The sequence below is a fragment of the Chelonoidis abingdonii genome, chromosome 4 (genome assembly GCF_003597395.2).
Source record: "Chelonoidis abingdonii isolate Lonesome George chromosome 4, CheloAbing_2.0, whole genome shotgun sequence".
In the NCBI taxonomy this organism is placed as follows: Eukaryota; Metazoa; Chordata; order Testudines; family Testudinidae; genus Chelonoidis; species Chelonoidis abingdonii.
Window position 1 is genome coordinate 32,699,950 of NC_133772.1, and position 6,000 is coordinate 32,705,949.

The following is a 6,000-nucleotide window of genomic DNA, read 5'->3' on the forward strand; positions in this document are numbered from 1 at the left end:
GGTATGTAACCAAAAAAAATCTACATTTGTAAATTGCACTTTCATGACAAAGATTGCACTACAGTACTTGTACGTGGTGAATTGAAAATACTATTTCTTTTGTTTATCATTTTTACAGAGCAAATATTTATAATAAAAAATAATATACACTTTGATTTCAATTACAACACAGAATACAATATATATGAAAATGTGGAAAAGCATCCAAAATATTTAATATATTTCAATTGGTATTTTATTGTTTAACAGTGCAATTAAAATTGTGATTAAATACAATTAGTTTTTTAAGTTAATTGTGTGAGTTAACGGCGATTAATCAGCAGCCCTACTTGCAACAAACCCACACTTAATGTAAGACTAATCGTATTTTTGATTGAAGGCTGAATGTTTCCTTTTCTTTTCTAATCCTTCTTCCTTATCATGTTCAGAGACACTTACATCTCTATTCTGTTTTTCTGAACTTTTGTTAGTCTGAAAAATAGATTCAGAGGTAACTGCTTTGACAATGACATTATCTGATTTAGCAAAGTAAACGCTTTACTGGAACTTAAATTTTGCTTGCTGCTTTCTGTTAACTACTTCCTTTCAACAAATGTGAACTAATGTGCTTTGCATATCAGCACCATGGCAACCGATGTCAGCTCAATCAGTTTATTTTTTAATGTTCAGAAATAATTGAATTAATACAGTCATGTAAAATGCAATACAAAAAACTTTACATTTTAAATATTAATATTCTTTGTCAGGGAACTCTCAGGCACTGGCAGGGAGGTGGCACAGACTGGCACTGGTCCACCGACCAGTCATTGAGAAACTGACAGTATAGTGTGCCAGTGATCACCCACTATATCAAAATAACATGTTGCCGATGAAGTGGGTATTCACCCATGAAAGCTCATGCTCCAAAACATCTGTTAGTCTATAAGGTGCCACAGGATTCTTTGCTGCTTTTACAGATCCAGACTAACACGGCTACCCCTCTGATACTTGATGTTTCTGTTACTCTCACACACACAGGTCAGTATGATATACAGTCTCAGAGCCATAAACAAAACCCATCCCAAGAGGTAAATAAAATAGATCGCAAATACCGTGATTGGGAACCAGAAGAGAACACAAGCTGAGGCAATGCACATTTTTTTATACAAAATGACTGCATATGTAACTGTCTACAATGGAAAACTTACCCACATACAAATACAAATACAAATACTAGCATCAGCAGCCTATAGGTTTTCTAAGCATATTCTTGATTTGCATAGGATTCAGAACAGAGTGTTCAGACTCTGGGTGTGTCTACACTTTTAACTTGGCACACATTTTGTTTTTCTGTATTAAGCGATCTGCAACAACCATTGCGCAATCAGCTCTTACACACCACATTGTTATCTCGTGACCAAGTTAATGTTGCGTTATATCTATGTGGCCATGCAGCATAGCTGTGTTTCACAATGAGTGCTCAGCTTTCTGGTCAGGTTTTCCATGGTATATTGTTCTGCAGCTCTCCTGCATGCCTTCTGAGATGTTTTGAGCTCTGCATTCTGATATTTTTACTGGAAAGTAATGGAATTATGGAGTTTGTAGTCAAACAAAATAATTTCCTTGACTCCTTGTTTCACCATGTGGTAAGGCACATCCCCACTTCACCCCAGTCAGAAAGGCATTAGAGCATCTCTGGGCACAACCTGCCTCAACCCAATGCACTTGTATGCCTGGAGATGGGTGGATACCTAAAAGGGAGCCTGCTCAGGGTGTGTGTGTGGGGAGATGCACTCTGGAGAAGCAGGACTGTAACTCTGAGCTCCCTGGCTCCTGGAAAAAGAGATTGCTGACTGGGAAAATGGCTGGAGAGCCCTGACTGTCCAGGCCTTCTCAGAAAGGAGAAGAGCTGATACTTCCATCCTTTTCTTCCTGAAGCTGTAGGACTCTGTTTTTTTGCAGACTGCAGAAGCATATTGACTTTTTTTATTTGTTTTACTCTGACTGCAAGGGAGCACACACCAAAGGGAATACTAGAGATGGATAGCCAGCCTACCTCACTTAATTATCCTTCCTGTTTCTATGATCCAGTGGCATTTTTAAAGCACTGTCAGGCAGCATGGAAGAAGTGCCAATGATCGCTGTAATCCTCACATACTCATGAATATAAACAGACTACTGGTAGACTATCTAAAGACATGCAGTGACTGTAGAACCAGGGTGATAAGGGCCCCTAAGGACGCAACAACAAACACTTCTCTTACTTACATCTTTTCCTGGAACAGTGTCTCATGGTGGAGCACTGCATTTGGCTCAGTCAGTTAATAATGACTGGTGGGACAGGATAGTAATCTAGACCTCCGACGACCAGCAGTGGAAGGCAGAACTTCAGGATCTTAAAAGCAACTTTCTTAGAACTCTGTGCAGAGCTTACACTTAAGCTGCAGCAGCAGACCTCCACACATGACGGCCCTCAGTGTGGAGAAATGCATTGCTATTGCCATTTGGAAACTTGCTACTCCTGATTGCTACCAGTCAGTTGTTAACCAGTTTGGTGACAGTAGAATCAACTGTCAGGGCTGTTGTAATGAAGGGGTATGCTGGTATCAAGAAGATCCTATCCTCTCATGTCATAAGACTAGCCAATGTGCAGGCAGCTATTAATGATTGCATGGTTAAGGTTCCCTTATTGTAGAGGGTTCATCGATGAGATTGATGTGCCTACTTTTTGCCTCCCACCCCCAACACCAGGCCTCAGATTTCATCAACAGAAATGGGTATTTCTCCATGATACTGCAAGGCCTTGTTGATCATCAGGAAAGGTTCACCAATATTTATGTGGGGCTGCCTGGAAAAGTCCATGGTGACAGGAAGGATTTTTTTCAGTCATTCTAGGAGGTGCCGCTTACCCTCTGCTCTCCTGGCTTATGAAGCTTTCACTGGACAACTGGTTAGGTAAAAAAATATAAAACGAATTTATTAACTACAGAAAGATAGATTTTAAGTGATTGTAAGTAGTGAGTGTACAGATCAAAGCAGATTGCCTAAGAAATAAACAGAACTTCCTCCTCCTGGTGTGATGAATGGCCATTTTGGTCAGCACCCGGAGGAGGTTGATGAGGAGGTTCTGGAGGAGTCAGAATAGGAGATGCAATCTGACACACCCTATATAGATGTGTACCAAGGTCGTCTTCTGAAAAAGGGGCAGGTGTCAGGACAGTTCATGAACTACACCAGGTACACACTAGTGCTCACAACTTTATGGAGAAGCCACCTGCTGATATCACCAGCAAGCCATGGAACCAGGGTGGAGTACAGGGTGCCCCAATGCACCTTTTCACTATCCTCAGGTAGCAAGTTGGCGTCGGGGTGGGAAACAAGAATGAGCAAGTGAATGGTATGAAGCACAAGCATGTACAGATGTTCTCTGGGTGTGGTTTGGAGGCAGATTGGCTGGATATTATGCTGCTAACACAGATAGTGCATCAGGGATGGCCAGGCAAGATCACACTGCAGGGGCCTAAACACAAATTCCTCAGGACTTGGGGTGAGGGGTGGGCAGAGAGCACTTTCCTGCAGTTCCTGTTCAAGGAAAGGAAAAGAAACAGGAGGGAAGGCTGTCCTCATCTCCTGGAACACGATAGGGAGCCCTCGGTGTGGACAAACACATGCACTGGCTGAGTGCAACAGAGTCCCCCCAGTCTCTCTGACTGTAGTCCAGGAGGTCTCAGATTCTCGTGCCATCAGCCAGGACTAACCTCCAGCACACCAAGAGGGATTCTACCACCTACACATGTAGATGGGGTTGTGTAGCAGGGGTTCTTCCAGGAAGTTCTCCCTCTCAGTGGCTGCCATAACCTGGTTGTTGAAACTAGTTCCAGGTCTTCAGGCAGTCCTGGTAAAAGACCAGCAGCTCAAAGAAGTCTTGGGAGACCTCTTGGGTGGAGATAAAAGAGCTGCCAGTCATATTGGAGCCCTCAAAGTTGGTGGAGGAAGGTGTGCACCAGTATGCTCCATGCCAGACTACCTGTACTATAAAGGAACCTCTGAAGGATGTGGAGGTGGAATGAATGGACCTGGCTGTGGCTGAAGACCAGGTCCTGTTTGCCCTCCTTCAGGGGGAAGCTCAAAATACCTGCAGAGACCCAATGCAGCCCTGGCCAAAAAAACGCCAGGACCTTCATCGGAGGCTGTTCAGGAGTCCTAGAGGTGGGCTCAAGTTGTTGAACTGTTGCCAGAGCATGGACTGAACCAGCTGGTTGAGTACCAGTGCCCTCCCCTGAAAGGAAGGCAGAGGAGAAGCCCCATCCACCTCTGCAACAGGTTAGACACCCTGGCTTCTACACTGGTCCAACTCTCCAGTGGGGAGGGATTGGTGGCAGAAAGATATACACCCAGATAGAGCAAGGGATCCACACCCTACAGAATGGTACAAAGCATGGGTGGGAGGGAGTCTGCATGTCACCCATCCCACACCACCAGACCAGAGTTCTTGACCCAGTTGACCTGGGCAGAGGAGGCCACTGAATAGAAGGCTTGTCAAGCTTCCACACATGCCAGGTCCACCACCATGGAGGGAGAGCGAGCCTCACTGAGTGGGTATGGGTTACATAACCTAATCCTGAGACCTACCTTCCTTCTCTCCCCCTGCTGCCACTAGGTAATGACCTGTGTTGTTTTCTCTTTTTCAGTGTATTTGAGCAGTATTGTCAACTCTAGATATTTTATCATGAGTCTCACAACATTTTATATTTTGGTTGCTATTTAATGGAATCATTTATGCAATAAACTACTACAAATTAATAAATAAGCTACAATGCAAGGTACACAAGAAAACTATAATTTTCCATAGCCTTTTACTAAAGATAAAATAAGGAGTGACACAGTTTTCCCCTTCTACATCCCATAAAACAACTTTAATGCTCATGATCCAATCCACTGCACAACCCTCAATAACAGCTGGATATACAGTTGGACATTTTCAGGTTTCAGACTCAAGAACACAAAGCATTGTAACACTACACCCCATATCCTTCACAGGAATATTGTTATAATATAATTATAGCATATCTAAGATGTATTTTGATACACAAGATGGGTCTTGTGAGGTAACATTGGAAAGGTTATAATTTACTGAATACGATTTTCATATTTGTATGCATGTATCATTTCTGTATCTGAAGTTAGAAATATCGACTGTATCAATTACAAGTGGGTTTACACCTGGGGAATGCCCACCAGACAGAATGCAATCAGTCTGGATGGACCATTAGGGAGAACAATAGATCTTTGAAGATACTACTCTCCCACCTTCCTGAGAAGTTTCATGGGATGCTACAAACAACCGTTGACTTATGGTTGCTTTGACACTGCAGAATCATGTGATCATGCCATCTGGTACTGGATTCCATGATAGAGTACCAGTATTTTTCCACTGAGGGCAGGGAAACAAAGGGTTCTTGCCATATGTAAAACCTATTTAAGGCCAGGGAGTGATTTAATCAGGGTTTATTTTTCACTGAATCCGCACCCAGGGTGACTGCTGGAAACATCTGAGAAACAAAGACGAAAGGTGAGAGAAGAGCTGATCCCAGGCTGGAAAAGGTGTCTGGCTTGTGAAAGAAATGTCTAAAACAACATTTAAGGTGAGAAATTACTACTTGTAACCAGTTTCTTTAGTGTATTAAGCTTAGGGTACGTCTACACTACGGGGTTATTCCAATTTTGCATAAACCGGTTTTGTAAAACAGATTGTATAAAGTCAAGTGCACGTGGCCACACTAAGCACATTAATTTGGCCGTTTGCGTCCATGTATTGAGGCTAGCTTCGATTTCTGGAGCGTTGCACTGCGGGTAGCTATCCCATAGCTATCCCATAGTTCCCACAGTCTCCCCCACCCACTGGACTTCTGGGATGAGATCTCAATGTCTGATGAGGCAAAAACAGTGTCGTGGGTGATTCTGGGTAACTGTCGTCACTCACTCCTCCCTCCGTGAAAGCAACAGCAGACAATCATTTTG

The 6,000-nt window shown here is 43.1% G+C and overlaps 1 long non-coding RNA gene across 1 annotated transcript in view; it reads right to left on the minus strand.

Moving 5' to 3' along the window:
* Positions 1-637: 637 nt before the first annotated feature.
* Positions 638-6,000, minus strand: part of LOC142046743 (uncharacterized) — a 12,982-nt gene continuing 7,619 nt past the window's right edge. The window contains exon 2 of the long non-coding RNA XR_012655741.1: positions 638-2,926. This is a non-coding gene — a long non-coding RNA (uncharacterized LOC142046743). The remainder of the gene's footprint in view (positions 2,927-6,000) is intronic.